General features: G+C 36.2%; 1 protein-coding gene across 1 annotated transcript in view; it reads right to left on the bottom strand.

The window, feature by feature from the left end:
- Window positions 1–12,101, bottom strand: part of LOC113495707 (protein AF-17-like) — a 42,655-nt gene extending 30,554 nt beyond the window's left edge. The window contains exon 1 of the mRNA XM_026874594.1: window positions 11,050–12,101. The gene's annotated coding sequence lies outside the window, so the exon portion shown is untranslated. The remainder of the gene's footprint in view (window positions 1–11,049) is intronic.
- Window positions 12,102–20,446: the final 8,345 nt, after the last annotated feature.

Raw genomic sequence — 20,446 nt, 5'->3', positions numbered from 1 at the left:
TCTTTATGAAAAAAAAAACGACTTGATTAAGGCTTTGTTTAGGTACTTCAGTAAAGTTCATTACACAGCGGTTTTGAGGGATTTTCCATTTTTTTACTATTGGTGAGTCACTTTACTCGCTACAGTTACGAAATTCATTTCGGGGAATGACAATTAATGAGCTCTTTGCTATCACCGACTTGGTGGTGGGGGGGGGGGGAGTCCGAGTTGATTGACAAGTAGTTATCACCGCTCTTGTTGTAAAATCATCTCTTAAGGTAATGCCGTTTCAATTATTAAATTGTAATGGTGCACTATACGGCTTGGAATCATTTCTCTTCCGCAACTGCATCTGTCTTTATTTAAGTCTTTTTTTGTAAACCGGAGACTTAGATTAACTAACAAGGATCAAGAAGTTTCATGTTGTATGGATTATAGTAATTTTTTTGCTAGTATTGTTCTAAACAATAATCTTAAAGTCAATAATCTCAGATACGCACGCTTTTTTCTATTAACCAATAATTGAATGAACTTCAGTTGAAACAAACATAGTTATTCCACGCGAGATTTAAATAGAATAATGCAAAATGTTAAACTGTTTATGAACAATAACTTTACAGTTATTGTTATTAAGTAGTAGGGTCTGAAAAAAGCATTTACTAAAACATTAAAAAAATAATCATACTGCCGCAAAATTCCAAAGAAAAGCCTTAAAAAATGAATTAAAAATATTTGGAATTGGCAATGTTTTATAACACTCCAATTTTGAAAGACACACTAAAAATGAAGGATGTTACAAAAAGAACTCACTTCAGAAAAAGAATAACATTTTCAACAATTTATAAGTTCAGTTACAATTAATATCTTGTGTATTTACATGAACAGTATTATGCAGTCTAATAACCAGTGTGTGTATTCGTGTGTGAGAAGCATTCGAACGTGTAACAACACCTACGCCCGATGTTTGCGCTTGTCGCTATTTACTATTGCAGCAATTGTGGTGATTTACCGAAGCGCTAAAGTTCTAGAAGCTTATGTAATAGAAATTCTAATATAAGCTTCGAGACGTTCCGTTTTCCATTTTGCTTGACTGAAACTGTTAGAACTATTGTTAAGGTAGCTTGACACATAAGCGGTCTGACCTTAATCGGAGCAACCAACAAATTCGAGTAATTATTATATGAATTGGAATGTTCAGAGCCCCAATTCCACTTTTTCCAATTCCCGATGAAAGAATGGAAATTGGATTAAAATTCTATTCGTATTCTCCTGAACATTTTTGCAACATTGTGTTGCGTTTTGACAAAATTCATACATCGGCAATTGTAAATAGCAGAATTGGGGCCCAGAAATTGAACATGTAAGAATGTTGGAGAATTTGAAAACAACATGTGTAGTTGTCACAGGTCTTTTCGCTTTACAAGGCTGCTGTATCACGAGATTTGGGGCCCGATTGCGCTAGCCTATCGGCAAAAGCTGATTGAAGCCAAACAATGTTCTATGAGTGCTGCGGGCTGTGTGGTTCGAGAAATAGAGCTGCACCGAATAGGTACAGTGCTCGCTTTAGTGTGTAGCTACCCTTACTAGTGTCGGTCGAGGTTTTACTAAAGTTATAATTACTGAGTTTACCATCTTAAATGTAAAGGTGTGTCTAACAAGACGCACTGTGCATTGCTGTCTTTGATCATTGCTCACTTTATTCTTACTACGCATGGACCCTAAGTAACCTTCGGTAATTGTGTTTGGATTTATTCTTTTTTTAAGATCGAGATCGTTTCCAGAGTTTTTAAGACAGCTGAAGATTGATTTTTAAAGGTGGGTGGTGCAAGAATACTTCGATATATTCCTCACTCGACGCTTTGTAGAAATGAGACGAAGAAATTCTGAATGATGTATTGTCATCGAATAGGTTAAGTGTGTGGACACAGCCGAAGTGTAACGTTTTCATTTTCAGCTGGAATGATATTTCCTGCCTTCCCCTAAGTGTTTTTGAATGCAGTCAGGTAAAGTTCTTAAGTTTAGACTTATATACAACTTAAATTCAAAACTTGTACCAAAGATGGGTGTATGATAAATTTATAAGGAAGTACGGCAAAAAGCACTGACGTATAAGGAAATCACGTGCATTTTTGTCAATCGTTGATGAAATTAAAATAAGATTTATTATCAACCAAATAAACCACAGCTTAAACTATTGATGGTCAGAAGGTAGGTCAATGGAATTTGAACTCAATAATTCAAGAAGCATAAACTCTAGAACCTACGGATTTACTGGTAGGTAGGTATGCTATTGCAACTATATGAAGGAAAGTAGCAAGAAGAAGTTTTCATCTACTATCTACTAAATCTACGGACTGGATGGAGTAATTTTTAAACACCGACCAATATTTGATCTTTGTCACCTCAGCGGTAAAGGTCCCCGATTCTGCTATTTACAATGGCCGATGAATGACTGGCAATTGAGTTACTACAATTTTTACTGGTGGATGAATTGTTCTTTAAACCTAGGTTAATTCACATTTTAAAACCCCGGGCGGGTTCCTCATAACCTGTGCTAATGAAGGGCAATTTAAAACTCGAAACTCCTTCCCTCCCAGACGATACTATAACTACAAATCCCTTATCCATGTAAACAAGTTTTATAACAAACACTAATGATGCCTTTAATTGACCATCGAGTATAAACGGTCAGTGGCGGTAATAACCTGACTACTTCAATCAGAGCCCTCACGTTTTCATCATAAACAAGGTACCTACTCGGTCAATTTGTTATGGTACCCCCACTTCCTGTCGAACTACAAATTACGTATTGTTGCCAACTCATTGAGACTAACTAGTCGTTTTTTTAATGCAATTTCATTTTGTAGTATGTTTTTTATATTAAGTATCATCAAATTTAAGTGTGAAACTATTATTTGACACGGCATGAACTCGTAATTAAGTGAATGCATTATTTAGACGTTAAGTTAGTGTTGCCACTTGCCAGGTGTTTCTTTGCGGAATTTGTATTGCTGTTTCAGTCTTTATTTATTTGTCGTCAGATCTATTGGATTATGATTGCGACAACCAACATTTACGCTTGACATGAGGGTTAACAGGTGATTCATTTCTTTTTGTACATTAGCCGTAAACCTGCTATAAGGCACTGGTCACTACAATTAATTCACACTTTAAATTTAGTTTTATTTGAAAGCCACAGCAAAAAATGGTCTAAAAAGTCAACCAACTTCCAAGCATAACGAAATTTCAATGAATTGCAACTTTGTTTGACTTCTAGCAATTCGTTAAGCCTTTGTTTCTCGACAATTCCTATCTGTTCACCTAGGAATATTCCGGTACTTGCTAATTAGCTTGGCGCTTACATCTGGCCAGTTTTTGTCAGTCTTTGAAAGAGGAGCCAATGTTTTCGACAGCGGAATACACTCACGAATGAACACCCACTCACCGCTTCTTTATAGTGCGTCATTTACTAAAATCGGAGCCAAAAACGTATAAGTTTTGTTTGAATTTCGAACACACAAACAAAATAAATTTTGTTTTAATTTTTAAGAATTGATTTCAACGTCTTCTGATAAAGTTAAACCGAAATGAAACGGAACGTTCTTTAAATAAGCCGTAATTCGTTTTTAGACAATAATTAAGATCTTATATGATCAAATGACACTAGCCTACAAAAATAACTTAAGTCTAGACTTTCTGTTTACGATGGACGTAAGTGGAAGTATTCAATTCTAATTACGTATGCAGTCAGCAATTAATAAAGCCGTGCATGTCCGCGCCTTCGTATCGATTTTACGCAGGACTTGCAAAATTTCTTGCGCTTTATAAATTTACATACGCTTGTTTGTTTTCACGTTGCCATGGCAACGACACAAGTTTTTGCATTTCGTTTCTTAATTGAAGAGGTGTTGTTAGCTTTGCGTTTTAAAAAGATATTTAAACTTTACGGTTATGAATGGGGTTTGATCTATATTTCCGGTTGATATGAATAACTCATGTACCTAATCCATGCGCACCGTGCAGATTTTTCGCCTGCAATGAAAGATATTTAACTTATAAATTTTATTTTTGTTTTGTTTTGGCTATTAACTATATAAACATTTTATTCGGGTGAAAATTCTTTGATTTAAACTGTGTATAGTAATTTTCCATCTGTAAGAAAATAGCAAAATTTTTAAACAGAAAGCCCAGGTATTGATGGACGAACTTGACTGAAACAAAGTCAAGAACATCTTCACTCTGAGTAAAGTAAAAAAAAAGCTAAAGAGGCAACATCCCTGCACAGAAAAGAATAGAGAAAAAAAAAACAATAGGTACACTACCTAGTAACAATGATTTCAATTCAAACTAAGAACAATTTATTCAGTATCAAGGAATAAATATGAGCTTAAGGACCTACATTGAATTGCAGATAAGGAATCGTAAATCTAGAATACGCTCCGATAGTCTCAATACATACTTTTGTTCTAAACGTCGGATCAAATCGATTAATTTAATTATTTACGGCTTTTGCAGCCGTCAATGGAATTGAGTTCCATACTAATTACGGTAAGAGTAAAATTACTGTAAAAGAAACTGGTGTTCTACTAGAAAACCGGTGACAATTATGTGCTTATATGTGACCGTGGCAAGTTCTTCCAAGTTGTGGTGAAAATGAAGAAGACAAAAACTATTATGATTGCAATAAACTCATTGTCTCTCCATAGAGAAGTACCGTTTTACTCTCTACAGAATTCAGTAATATCTTCAGTAGTGGAAGCCTAACAGCGCATTATTATGGCGCAAGGAGGTGGGCAATAACTCCCTTGGACTTGTAATCTCCTTTTCACATCTCATACCACCTTACATTTGTGAATAGCGTACCAGCGCTACCTATGTACATTGGCGGCAAAAATTAACTCTACTAAAGTTTGATGTTAGCCAAAACTGAAGAGCTACAACCATCATAGTATATAAGCCTGTAACCGAAAACTGGAAGAAAAATTGAAAATAGTAGCCTTAATGGATTCTAATAGTTATAACGGGCTACTGCTACTAATTAATGCATTTCTATTCATTGCACGTCCTTCAAATATTAGTTGTTACTATCCAATGTAACCTGAGAGCACTCCATTCCTAGTTTACAGACCAGAATGAAATAAAATCACTTAAACTTTTTAAAGCTCTTAAAGGTCTCGTAGAAAAGAAATCTAATCGGGCACAGCTGTGTCCTATCTCAGGCTGTGATTGCAAGTGGGGAAGGCTAAGAACAATTGTCGTATAAAGGTTTTCAAACTGATTTCTCTAGAGCCGTAAGTCCGTACTAGGGTTTGTCGCTTGCATGAGACACTTTAAAAGGTTTTACAACCAGACAAACGGGAATTCTAAAGTACTCGTTGGCACGTGCCAGTTAATGGCATTACCTGGTCAATCTCGCACTGAAAATGTTATGTATTCTCTGACTCACAAAAGATTACCTTTAAGATTTCATATATTTCTGTTACATTGGTCATCATCATCCTATATTTTTTCCAACCATGTTCGGCTTCCAGTGTAATTGGATGGAACAAGCACCAGTGTTTTACAAGGAGCGACTGCCTATCCTACGTCCTCAAGCACCTTTTACCCCTTAGCAAGATTAGTAGTAAGAAGATGTATGAATAACAGCCGGGAACCAGTGATCGATCAATTTGTGCAGTTGGTCAGTAGCTACGATCACCTCGGGAAACAACTGATACACCATTACATTTACCTGTCTACACTCTCCAGTTATCAATTTATCTATTGACATAACTGAACTTATTAAAGATTAACGTACTTATGACTTTGTAATGGGATTTAGGTGAAATTACAGGATGCAATTTCATTGGTGCATGTAATACAATTAATGATCTTAAAAGTCCTATTACGCAGGTCCCTATTTGCATGTAATGCCCTAGATATAATACTAGCAAACGTAATTGCCCTGTAGGTAAATGCTAATAGAAAATCCTGAATATTATGAAACATAAACAAATGACGCCAGTCGTGGTTAGTGGTTGCTATTTATTTAAGGAAGTTAGTTAGCCCCGACGTTTGCCTGAACAGCTGAATATGTAAGGAAAGAATTTAAATTCCTAGCACTTTGAAATGCTTCGAGCGGTTTTGGGTGGAGTGTCTCATACAAATTGTAAGTTTAAGCTAAAAAAGCTACTACTTTATACATTTAGTGACACAGTATGTGACCACGTGTCATGCACGAAATTGTTCCTCCCGTTGAAGAGCTATGGGGCTACGGACAGACGCAGAAAATCTCTAAGAAATATTGCCAGAAACCCTTTTTGTAATAAAAACTCGCATCCAAATTGATTCATCCCTTTAAGTTCTACTGTGCCACAGACAGACAAACATACAAGTCAAACTTAATAAAGTTTACTTACAAGTAAGAACATTTTCTTTTATTGAAGTATAATCAATTATAGATCTCCTTAGTATAAAAGAAGGAATTGTGTATGACATTTATTAAATTGTTGTAGTTATAGTGCTGTTGATTATTTTAGTGTAAACGTTGCAACTCACCCCGTTTCTGCACTCCGTAATTATATGGAGCAAACAGTGTAAGGGTGGGCGCAGACAGTCGATCGATTGATCCAATTACCAGCGCGCGATTGCAGCTTAGTAGAATACATTGTAATTACATGCATATCCCCTGACTGTTTCATTTCAATATAACGAACGAGGTATGCATGGAGCTGTATTTATATTAATTTAGACTATTGCTAGTACTGGTACTTCTATTATGATAATCTTTTTATATTCAAGGGATGGAGAAAAGAGGGAATGAAGACTGGAAAGTGAAAAGTCACAGGTCCTTGCTGTGCCATTGTTGAGGAAAAAAACCGTAGAAATAACTTAAAATAAAAGCTGGAAACTTGATGAATGGGTTCAAATCAATGAAATCATTTTCTCCCCTCCGAAGTATTAAGCAAGACACATAAAAGGAAGAACCTGCGCATTTCTGAAGACGGTTGAAAAAATGGGATGCTGCATCCACCAGGGGCCATCGTTTTCTGCTCTATAGACGTAGCTAGAAAACTATTGTGAACTGTGGCATTTGTTATGATAAACCTAATTTGGGCTAGAAATATATTAATGCAAAAATATTGTTATTCATAATAAATACCTCTCTTTTTCCAAGGTTTAGTTGGATATTTTAGTTTTCATATCATCAAATGGTTTCAGAAATATTTTTTGATGACTATAGAGATTGCTATGTTGTTTTTTAATATCAAGAACATATTTGTTATAATTGTTTCATAGTAAAATTAGCTTCACGTTTATAGCTTTTGTTGAAAATGTGTTTTTCTTATAGACCAATTTATTTATATATGGTGTATATGTTTTTGTGGTGAATAATTTAATTTATAGATGGTGTATATTTGTTGTTTTTTATTTTATATGAGACGAGTAGTGCTTTTTAAAAATACTCGTAAAAATTAATCATTCTTATTAATGATTAATAGATACTGTTATTATCAACTTAATGCTTCTATTTTATGTCGAGGTGTCCTTGTATGTATTTTTATTCAGGAGGATACAAGTTCGATCCCAAGGCAAGTTTTTATGTGACTTTTTAAGGTTATATATACTTTCGTTGTTATTCTATGACATTCGGACAAAGGATGAAGGAAAAATGGAGAAGAAACGTGGATTTCAAATATAGGAATCTGAAATCGCCAACCTGGATTGAGCTAGCGTAGTGGTCAATGATCCAACTTGTCCTTTATATGAAGAGAGCTGTAGTAGGAAAATAGGCTGGAAATATTATAATACTTTTGGAAGTTCTTTAAACTTTTTCCGACGTAAGACTGAGCTGACCATTTAACCTCTTTTAAGGTGTTGATTTTCCTAACGTAATCCACGAAACTGTATCTCAAATCTATTAAGAAATAATAGCAGTATAAACTAGTTCTCTGTGTTCCTGCTATCATTCAGTTACTCGTAACGAATCGAGACCTTGTGTAGCGAACTTCTAACAATATTCCGAGTTCAAATTACTTAACCGTTCTCAATAAGAGTCCGATTGAACTGGTTCTCCGATTAACATTATGTCAACAACGTTCTCTTCCTTACACAATTTACGCATTGAACTTCAAAATTCAATGAAAATCATTGGATAACAAGTTCAATGTTCTCGTTTTAAATTTAAATGTAAGCAACGACTTTCGTTTGTTTCTAGCAAGTGTTTAAATGTTTATGGTAGTTCTCTATTTAGAAATGATTCGTAATTGGAATATTGAATGTTATTTTTTTTGAAAAGGATCGTTTTCGGATGGTGGTTAACCCCACCTAGAAAATTTTCAAAATATCAAATTTTGCACTTGTTTTAACTAACATAAAACAACAGTATTTTTAGCTAGTTAACTAACGCTAATTTAAGAGTCTACAAGTTATTTGCACTTGTGATGTCATAATACAGTAACGATCACGGAATAGACTTGTCATACTGAATCAACAAAGCTTACGGTAGCTCTCGTATTATAGACTCTATGCGTTTCTACCGTGTTAGCCCCCAACTCTCGATGTCCCGAATAGTTGCCACACCGAACCGACACACAAACAAAAAATCGGTCAAGGTTAAGTGGCTCTATTACATCCCATTCTTGGCATTACTATTGTGTACATCGGAAATGTATTGAATTGTACGAAAACGTCCAAAATAAGACTAGCTGAATAGACAAAATAACGATGAGAAAACATGAAGGTATTTCTCTGCGTTTTTGCTATTTGTCTTCTTCCAATCTTAGATTATAGTTAATTTGTATCATTCGGTTAATTGTGGAATTGTTTGGTGTGCATCGAAATCATGATGAGTGTTTGAGTGGCCTATCAGTTTATCTAATATGAGTCACTGTGTGTTGCAATGGGCGTACCGTGAAGTGACGCCATAAGATCTATTGTCATAATGATAGTAAACTCGTATAAACTACAGGAAAAAACTGAAAAGATGTACTAGTATTACGATGAAGGTTAGATAACCAACGATTATAAGAATACTGTAACTCCGCAGTTGTATTTATTTCGTCCCTAATTAGAATGTTCTAGTAAGTTCCATTTCTTATGCCAGCGAAATTAAAACTATCATTTTCTGTAGTTGAACAAACACCTATGGTAATACTGATTAGAATATGTTAATTGCGGCATATCCGATAATCGTGTCTAAAATATAGAAGATTTTTTATTGCTTCAAAATTATCATTGTCTAAACATTCAAGCGTCACTGCTATAAAACTATTTTGGTAAGCACAACATGGCGTACACGAACGAATTCAAATTGAAGTGTTGTCTTCTTTACAGAAGCGATCGAGGGAATCGTCATCTTTCGATATTAAACAACATGGACCGTTGTCGGCCGCTAACCATGAAATTGACCGATTCATTAACACCGACTTAAGTGTTAAACACTCGACTTCTCATTGTTTTCACGTTTCTACAAATTGTGTGACGTCTCAATTCGCAACTCGATTTTTTATGTACAAGCTATTGATCTCGACTCATCAGCCAACCAGAATCATCTTGATTCTATTGCGCAGTGAAAAACTTTGTACGTACAATGATCAGTCGAGCTAATATCTACGCTCTTGTTACAATAACGTCTCATTGAATATAAATTAAAGGCTCAAACAAGATGTTAATGACGACAACAATGAGTCCGCTTTCGTCGTTTGAATCATTAACATTCGATCACGTTCGTAAGAAATGTTCTACTAATTGATGGCCACCAAAATATTCACAACAGTTCCTGTGTTTAAGGGCTATAATTCGACGAGTTTATCGTAAAGCACTCATAATACTAACTAATGATTAACGACTAGAAGCGCCTCGTGTTTCGACGGTATGGTTTTATTGACTTTATTCGCTTGGTCGGAAGGATTTCGAGGCGCCGCTGACGCCGACCGAGTGGAAATTTCCATAGCTTTAAGTGTTCACATATTTTTTTTATTCCTACCGTAAATCCTTATAGGGTTGTCCCGTGTCTGTATGCATGGGACTGCCACAGCGATCTTATCTTAAGCGTCGTGTCTATTTTATTTATATGTTCAAGTTTTATTGGCTATAACTTAGGTATTGCACCATAGTTTTATGTTCTAATTTGGCATTCATTTATGTCAATGTTTAGGTCACCTGTATTTAATCAGTAGCGTCAGCGGCGCTTTTTCACATGCTTTGCACATGTGATTTTTGTTGTGACAGTTTCTGAAGTTTAAACTTTATCAATTTATGAAGAGGCCGTAGACCTGTTAGTGAAGTTTTTGCAACTTCTCGGAACGACACGGTCAAAATAAAAGGTCTATTCAAATAAATTTTCAATAAATACAATGTGTATTGTAGTGTCAAGGCACTATTGTTAGGAAATTTTTTGTAGGTAGAAACTATCACCGTCAAAGTAAAACGAGATTGAAGTAAAGTATTTCGAAATTTATGAATGACCATTTTAAGGTATCAAAAAAGGGAAACCAAAACTTGTAGCAACCTGTTACAATGTTTTTTGTATGCCTATCGGTAGTGTCCAGTATCATAGTGGAATCAAAACTTTGTATTAATTGTTTTAGCGCAAAGTAAACCTTGAGTTGTAGTTATGTTTATTCCAAAAGTGGAATTATTTATTGCTTTAAAAGCAAATATGGACTAAGGAAAATGATACCACTTACAACTGTTTTTCCTATTATAAAGGCAGTAAACAATATAATAGAATTATAATTATAAATTTCTTAAAGGAATTTCGGACCCAACAGAGTCCTGCCTGAATCATGAGCAGCAGCAGTATTGCGAATTCAAAATTACTACCCTAGTAAAGAGAAAACCGTTGTTGAATAAACAATAATAGAATTACACAAAATAGATTCACTATTTTTAGATTCATCTGTTTATTAACATGACAACGAGGACCGTGTATGCGACGGACCGATTGTTGCGGTTAAGGAGTTCTGCTGCATATCTACAATGCAAGTTTGTTTATAAACAAAATATCGATAACTTTACAACGAGGTCTTCACATAGTCGTTGGACTCAAAATTAACATTTCCAAACTTGACAGGAAAGAACACAAACCTCTTTTTAGAATTTACAGCGGTTCCATTTGATGAACGTGAGCGGATTTCACTTTACTCTTTTTACTTGAAAATCCTTCTTGTCTTCTGCAGAACATGTCACTACCAGACTGCAGTGATGGTAACCCTAAAACACTGACGACTGTAACTGGGGACCAATAACCAATTGTGAAGAATTAGTTTAAGTAGCGAGAACAATACGATATATTTCATTTGATGCTTACCACTGACTGTCTTATAGAGAACTGCGCCTCGGGAAATCCACGATAATGACATAAACTTAATTACCTAGTTTGTCGACTATGACTTAGTATGCATAGTTTATTGGAGGAAAAGGAGCATTAGTTTTATAAAAGTATTGCCGCTGCTGTCAGTACTGCACTTGAAGTCATAATCAGTTCGATACTTGACGGTGCAATCAGTAAATACTAGTCAATAGTCTGCAATTGCATTTCTGCATAAAAGGATCATTCTTAGAAAGAAAAATGGTGCGTTCATCTAAGCCCACGGTGTACACTATCAGTGATGGAGAGTTCAACAGTTCCTCTCAAGAAAAGTAAGTCAGCGTGTAGAGCATGCATTGTATTGTAGAATAGCTCGCGTCTGGACGTTGTGGTCGTGAGTCACGTGTCTTGAAGGCTAGACGTGTGATGTCGGCTTTTCAACGCCAAGGGCCGTGCTGCACCGTCATAGTATTTTGAGGAAACAGTGATAACCTGTGAAAGTGCAGATATGAAGCAGTAGATACATGTATCGGTGGCACCGCACGCTTTTCAGTGCGTTGTATCGCGCGCCACAGTAGACACGCTTACGTCACTTGGCGCCGTCCGCTTCAGCGCGGCGTCAGGCCGACCCCACACCGCTCGCGACTCACTCACTCCTTTTGGCGCGCTCAGTCGCGCCTTACCCGTTCATTGCCGACTTGACCGCAACAGTGGCACGACGTATGGTACACTCGCCGACGTGTCTCACTAAAATTAAAGTCAACTTTTTGGCACTATTTTATAAGTGTCCAAATAGTGAAGTTCTTAATAATAAATAATTTAACATCAACGAGTAATATTTTTACCCATTCCGGCCAACTTACAAAATTTTCGCTCAGCGAAAACTTTTATCGCAATTTTAGTCATCGGCAACTTGAAGGCAACTCGTTTTCAGTATACGATTTCTTTAGAATTGTTCTTTGAACAAAATAAAGTAAAGTTTTGAAGTATTTGTGAAGATACCAATATTAACTTATTAGGCGTGGACGGAAAAAGTTACGAAAATGTCAAAAAAACATCTTCACAACCAAGCGGCTATACCGTTAGCTCCGGCGGTGTTCAAGGTAAGTGTATTTTTCGTATATATTTTTCTATGGTATTATCCATGCGAATTTTATTCTTTTTCTAGGATACTGTTCCGTGCTGTTCTTGTGTTTTATATTTCTATGCTTTGCGACAATTCTTCAAACGTCAGCTTATTACTTTAAATGGACCTGTTAGAAACCTTTCTAGAAATTTGCTGTAAAATTTCTAAAATGCTCATAAACTGAGCGGAGTGTACTTGGAGGCTAATAAAACGTGCACATAATGTGAACGTGTATACATACTTACCGAAACTGCAAAGACGGTCGAGCGTTTTTAAAGAATCGCGATATTTCATAGAGCGTTATGAAACGGCGGAATGCAGCGGAACAATTGCTTCGGTCTGACCGAATCCTTTGACGCTGTGTTCTCGTACTGCCTTTATAGCTGTGCGCATAATCTTCAGTACAGATTTCACACTCGGTTACATTTTGCTAAAATTATGCATTACCTGTACTATGCATTTACCTTATGTAACGTAACTTTTTATTATTTAACTTCTTGCTCTATTACAGAGTATAGTATAATATGGAATTTTATCCAGTGAAATCGGTACCTAAAGAGATGATAAGTACATGCAACATTAAAAAAAAGTTAAGTACCATTAAATACATTTCTTTTTTGGTAGTAAACAGACTTACATAGACTATTGTGCATGTATTTATCATACTTGGATGCTGAGCTCAAGATTAAGTCTAGCATCAAAGATTTTGACTTAACAATCTTCATTTTTCACACACGACTAGTCAATGACACTCATAGTTTCTGATGTAACTTCAAGTCATTTTACATAGGTCATTAAGTACGTCGTAATATTTATTACTAAACGTGTTTACGAAATCAGAATTTTCTTCTGTATTACCAATTGTTTCTCAAACTTTTGTCCTCGCACAGGCCGACATACGTCTTAAATATTAAAGCAACCTTATTTATCTATAAAAGGTGAAAGTATATAAAACATTGATGTATCTAAAAAAAGCAGCATTTGGATAGTTCCACTAAGTGTGCGACCGAGGCCTTGAAATGTTATTCTGCCACAAAACTTTCACAAGAATACAAAGTAAACAAATACATAAGTCATCTGACATAAACAAATATCTTTTGCTGCCATTTGATAGAGCGTTACGTTAAGCGAATGATAAAGTAGAGCAGTAATCAACGAATCACTCTTAGTTTAAATCTTGGACTTAAATGGATATGAAATTTATTAGTGTAACCTTTTTCGTTAATATCGGGCTACGTTCCCCTACTTCCTTTCGTTTCTCACGATCTGGTTCGATTCGCGACTAATTTATGCATCCATCACACGTATAGCAAATCAATACAGAAAATGTACAGTTACTAAATTCTTTATGTTTTAAAACACGTGACTGATCGCGTTAGCTATTCTTCTAGGTTTAGTGGCAGTAAAACAAATGAATATGCTGAATTCGACTCGTTTAGCATAATTTACTTTTGTTCGTTTATAAGCATATTCATTAATTTTATTTACTTGCATCTATTTATTGTTTTGTAGAGTTTTCAATTTTGATGCAGGCTGCTTTAAGACTTCTTTCTATCAATACTTTTTCGAACGTGCATTGCGTGCGTACGTCACCTGGTATTACGTCAGCCACAATGCTTAGTATTCAAAACAGTGGACTGAATTCGTTCGCATTAATAGCTTCAGTTTTTAAATCGTATTTGCGATATAGATTCGTATTCGTTGGTCAATCTTTTGCAATTAGTCTAATTGATCTTGTTGATGAGTGAGCAAGGTTTGTGTCCACTGCGTTTCGATTAGCCAAATCGCATGCTGAATCATACTTTCAATTAAAATAGCGTTATTATAAGAAGAACGATAAAGAGCATATTAAAAAATAATCAAGATCAGCCGCCGTTCACATGAATTTCATCTTTATTGTTTTAAGCATTGTTTAATGTATGCAGTTCCCATATTGTGCGCTTGCGCTGTCTTTTTAAATGTACTGATTCACTTTGAGTTTCAGATATATACTCGGTTAAAAATATTTATCTCTTGGTCTATAGTAAAATATTTCTTTTGACTAAGGTTTACTATATTAAAACTAAAATGTTTTTAAATTTAAACAATTTTATCGTTTAACATTTTATCATTTAACATCTATCTGCATGTTAAAATTAACAAAGTCTCGCAGGTACCCGTTTTAAAATTACAATAAGTCATATTGTATGATTCAACTTCATTTTGCATAAAAAAAAACTAAAATGGCGTAAACCTCTTTCGCGGATCAAAGTACATGTGCACGCAACATTTTAATTTAGGGGTAAGATGCATATCGTAGTACTCATGTATATCATTTGGCCATGGGGCCCCCTGTTAGGACGGTAGGGACTGTCGATCATTCGACGGAAAGGGCTAACAACACTGAATAATATATGTACTTAGTTTAGTGGGAGCTAAAAAGCAAGACAATGTACGCAGTCAATCGCAAAGGTTTCATTTCTAATCGACCTTCATTCTGTCATTTTTTAAAAATGAGTGAGAGAGAAAAACCGGCAAGAAACTCCATGTAGATACCTATATTTTGCAATGCCAACAGTCTTTTTTTCAGAGTTCTGGCATGCATTGAAAACCTCTTTGTGTTTCCTAGTCGTTTACAGTAAGCCGAGAAAATATGCTGTAAACCAGTGTTGAAAAACCCAAGCTATTTGCGTTCATTAACGTTGATCGATTACCGTCCTAATACATGATGGTTATGGTTACTACACTCAGTCGTTTACACCAAAATCTTATCTCTACACAAAACTGACGAAAACATTCTGATAGAAAACTATTTGAGAAAGGAATGGGATTTATAATTTTCGGGTTCAGAACTACTTTATTCTCCAAAGGTATTCTTTCTCTAAGACGCAAGCCAGAATCAGTTCAAGGTTTCAATTCACGATCTGATTGCAAACGTTTGAATATTAAACACGTACTTAAATTTCTCCTCTTTGTTTCTCAAGTTAATCACGTGCATAGCCTGAGTAAAATTAAATAACCATATTCATTACTTTTTATAACAATCAGAGACAGTTGGAATTGCTACACGAATATTCTTCGCCTCGACATTGCGTCTCCATTGACTTGAGCAAAAACAAGTGACTGTATAATGAACTAATTGTCTTGTATCGTTCCACTGATATTTCTAGCGATCACACAATAGCTAGGGATGGCTCAAGGATAAATGCCACGTGTTTCATGCTATTTTACTTGAAAGGTACGCTTGTGAGCGGGCGAAAACCGCACATAGTCTGTAAGTGACATACGTATTGTAATGTTATAACAATTCGCGTGTCTTTATTCATCAACAGTATCAGGTGTTCATTGGGTATTGTCTACACGATCCGGTGCAAGCGGACACTCGTTCATGCGCATGTTTGTCCACCACACCACAATGCTACAGAGGAAATCTATACACGTCGTATATAGATGAATATTGAATGATTTTCCTTAATATTAATTATCTATTTCCTTGTTGGGCCTTATTTCCAATCAGTCACATACGAAACAGTCAACATAATTTATAATGATGTATGGAAACTAGGGAACCTACATACTCGTGAGCCGTAATGTACAATTTTTGCCTTCTGTTCTGTAATCAACAAGCTATTATATAATTAAGTAGCCGATAGTTTTAAACGATACTTTTAAAAGTTTATAACAATCCGAAAACGAAGCTGCAAAAGTTAATCCGAAATTGAAACAAATCAGTTTTCAAAACCAGAATATCAAAATACATCAGCCTTTTCGTTAGCGATCTATTTGAATATTTTTAGACAGACAGACATAGGCATAATTTAACCCTAGAAAGATAATCATATTGTGACGTACGTTAAAGATAATCATGCGTAAAATTGACGCATGTGTTTTATCGGTCTGTATATCGAGGTTTATTTATTAATTTGAATAGATATTAAGTTTTATTATATTTACACTTACATACTAATAATAAATTCAACAAACTATTTATTTATGTTTATTTATTTATTAAAAAAAAAACAAAAACTCAAAATTTCTTCTATAAAGTAACAAAACTTTTAAACATTCTCTCTTTTACAAAAATAAACTTATTTTGTACTTTAAAAACAGTCATGTTGTATTATAAAATAAGTAATTAGCTTAACTTATACATAATAGAAACAAATTATACTTATTAGTCAGTCAGAAACAACTTTGGCACATATCAATATTATGCTCTCGACAAATAACTTTTTTGCATTTTTTGCACGATGCATTTGCCTTTCGCCTTATTTTAGAGGGGCAGTAAGTACAGTAAGTACGTTTTTTCGTTACTGGCTCTTCAGTACTGTCATCTGATGTACCAGGCACTTCATTTGGCAAAATATTAGAGATATTATCGCGCAAATATCTCTTCAAAGTAGGAGCTTCTAAACGCTTACGCATAAACGATGACGTCAGGCTCATGTAAAGGTTTCTCATAAATTTTTTGCGACTTTGAACCTTTTCTCCCTTGCTACTGACATTATGGCTGTATATAATAAAAGAATTTATGCAGGCAATGTTTATCATTCCGTACAATAATGCCATAGGCCACCTATTCGTCTTCCTACTGCAGGTCATCACAGAACACATTTGGTCTAGCGTGTCCACTCCGCCTTTAGTTTGATTATAATACATAACCATTTGCGGTTTACCGGTACTTTCGTTGATAGAAGCATCCTCATCACAAGATGATAATAAGTATACCATCTTAGCTGGCTTCGGTTTATATGAGACGAGAGTAAGGGGTCCGTCAAAACAAAACATCGATGTTCCCACTGGCCTGGAGCGACTGTTTTTCAGTACTTCCGGTATCTCGCGTTTGTTTGATCGCACGGTTCCCACAATGGTTAACTTATACGGTTCTTGTAGTAAGTTTTTTGCCAAAGGGATTGAGGTGAACCAATTGTCACACGTAATATTACGACAACTACCGTGCACAGGCTTTGATAACTCCTTCACGTAGTATTCACCGAGTGGTACTCCGTTGGTCTGTGTTCCTCTTCCCAAATAAGGCATTCCATTTATCATATACTTTGTACCACTGTCACACATCATGAGGATTTTTATTCCATACTTACTTGGCTTGTTTGGGATATACATCCTAAACGGACACCGTCCTCTAAAACCAAGTAACTGTTCATCTATGGTCAAATGAGCCCCTGGAGTGTAATTTTGTATGCACTGATGGATAAAGAGATCCCATATTTTTCTAACAGGAGTAAATACATCGTTTTCTCGAAGTGTGGGCCGTATACTTTTGTCATCCATTCTAAGACATCGTATCAAAAAATCAAAACGATCACGACTCATTACAGAGACGTACACCATTGACAAAGATCGATCAAAGAGGTCATCTGTGGACATGTGGTTATCTTTTCTCACTGCTGTCATTACCAGAATACCAAAGAAAGCATAGATTTCATCTTCATTCGTGTCACGAAATGTAGCACCTGTCATAGATTCCCGACGTTTCAATGATATCTCAGCATTTGTCCATTTTACAATTTCCGAAATTATCTCATCAGTAAAAAATAGTTTGAAGCATAAAAGTGGGTCATATATATTGCGGCACATACGCGTCGGACCTCTTTGAGATCTGACAATGTTCAGTGCAGAGACTCGGCTACGCCTCGTGGACTTTGAAGTTGACCAACAATGTTTATTCTTACCTCTAATAGTCCTCTGTGGCAAGGTCAAGATTTTGTTAGAAGCCAATGAAGAACCTGGTTGTTCAATAACATTTTGTTCGTCTAATATTTCACTACCGCTTGACGTTGGCTGCACTTCATGTACCTCATCTATAAACGCTTCTTCTGTATCGCTCTGGACGTCATCTTCACTTACGTGATCTGATATTTCACTGTCAGAATCCTCACCAACAAGCTCGTCATCGCTTTGCAGAAGAGCAGAGAGGATATGCTCATCGTCTAAAGAACTACCCATTTTATTATATATTAGTCACGATATCTATAACAAGAAATATATATATAATAAGTTATCACGTAAGTAGAACATGAAATAACAATATAATTATCGTATGAGTTAAATCTTAAAAGTCACGTAAAAGATAATCATGCGTCATTTTGACTCACGCGGTCGTTATAGTTCAAAATCAGTGACACTTACCGCATTGACAAGCACGCCTCACGGGAGCTCCAAGCGGCGACTGAGATGTCCTAAACGCACAGCGACGGATTCGCGCTATTTAGAAAGAGAGAGCAATATTTCAAGAATGCATGCGTCAATTTTACGCAGACTATCTTTCTAGGGTTAAGGCAACACGTTAGAATAAATCTAGAAATAGAAGCGCTCGTGGTGCCCGACTCCATTTCCGTGCAATGGAAAATAACCTAAAACGGGATGCCTTTAGACAAGGACGGCGATATTCAAGTTTGTCTAAGGAGATTCATTAAGAATTGGAGCTTAGTGTTTTCTAATAGAGTTCAATTTAGTTTGAAGGTTAGGAATACCCTAAGTCTGTGTATAACCCCGGTGAACAAGGCCCCAGTATTACTGAAGCGTGTAGCCGAAAGTTGCGCGGGCGGCGCGCGGTGGCCTCCATACCGGTGCCATGAGTGTGGAGGAGGCGGTCGCGGCCGCGGCGGCGGAGCGCTGAGCGAGACACTTTGTTTATACACTGCGCTGAACAATCGAGTTTGTGCGGTGGTCCATGAGTATAAATAATATGCTTCTGAATTAAGTTAATCTTTCATTTTGTTCTTTATTTCGGTTGGTTTTACTGTTTATGAATAACAATGTATGCCTTACGGATTTGAATAAAAGTCGCTATCTTTCTATCTCCATAAAAAAGTTATATCGAACACGATTTGAAGAAACCCATGTGAGTGTCGATTATCTAGATATTAACCGCGTGTAGTTCGCAAGGAGAGGCGATGACCGTGCATCTCTTTCTAGCCTTCTCGGTCGGCTAAGTGCGTGCACGTCGCCACACCAGCGGCGCTTGGGCAATGGAAATTTCTAGAGACGCACAGTCCCCCCCCCCCGGCGCCGTCACCTGCCCCACCCCGCCGCTCGCTCGCATACCCGAATACCGTTCTCATGGCGCTCTCCCCTTCGCTGGAATCAAAGGGAACTATGTTCTTTACAAACCGCTCCAGCTTGTTGTCCGCGCCATTGAAAAATGTTCAATGGGCCATTCATTTACATTTTTTAAACCAGTTTGAAATGACTATCATAGAAATGTAGAGTGCCTACTTATTTCAAAGAAAATGCTTAAATAGGAGTCTGGATAAACGAAGGATAGTGGATTATTAATTCGGGGTCAGGTATAGGTATAAAATCGATTAAGAAGAAAGACTACAGCGTGTCACTTTATGAGCCGTGCGCGCCTCCGCCCGCACTTTGCGCGCCGGCAAAAAACGAGACGACTAGCGACTCGCGGCGCGGAGCCTTTGTCTGGCGTTTTGTGTTACGCTTGTGTTATCTACCTGTCGGCAATTCTTAGTATTAGTTACCAATTGTGGCTCCGCACAGATTAAAAGCAATATTTTATTTTTTGTAATCCCCTGTCTCTATATTTGAAACCATAAAAAAAGTTTACCATAATAATGAAAACAGAGGACAAAAAGTGTGTGCCAGTTATGAATGTATGCTGCGCTAAGTATATGCAAACGAATTTTGACTGGTACAAAAATAACGACTAAAGAATTATACTCTAAGCGAAACAGCAAAAGGTAGATTTAAGTGAAAGATAATTCTAAATGCTATACTCGTTGTCGCTCAAGCTAGAATGCATTTAATTGTAAAGGAGTAGAGTCGAGAATTGTTAGTTAGTTCGGAGGTCAATTCAGGTTTACATTTTGATGCACCGCCTTGTTTTACCAGTGATGTTCCATACGACGCTCGCGCAGTGAGCTGCAATCCGCGCTGCACTGACCTTAAATTGTTTGAAATCCAACTTAATAATGTAATTGCGAAAGTCTGTCTTTTAAACTTTCAGGAAAAATCTAGTATTGCAATCGTACATAAACATAATCGTCAATAAATTTTGGAACTGATAATTACATGCACAGTCTAAAATACTT

Source organism: Trichoplusia ni, chromosome 7, assembly GCF_003590095.1.
Source record: "Trichoplusia ni isolate ovarian cell line Hi5 chromosome 7, tn1, whole genome shotgun sequence".
In the NCBI taxonomy this organism is placed as follows: Eukaryota; Metazoa; Arthropoda; class Insecta; order Lepidoptera; family Noctuidae; genus Trichoplusia; species Trichoplusia ni.
Note: the sequence above shows the minus strand (reverse complement) of the source record. Positions and strands in the feature narration are given on the sequence as shown.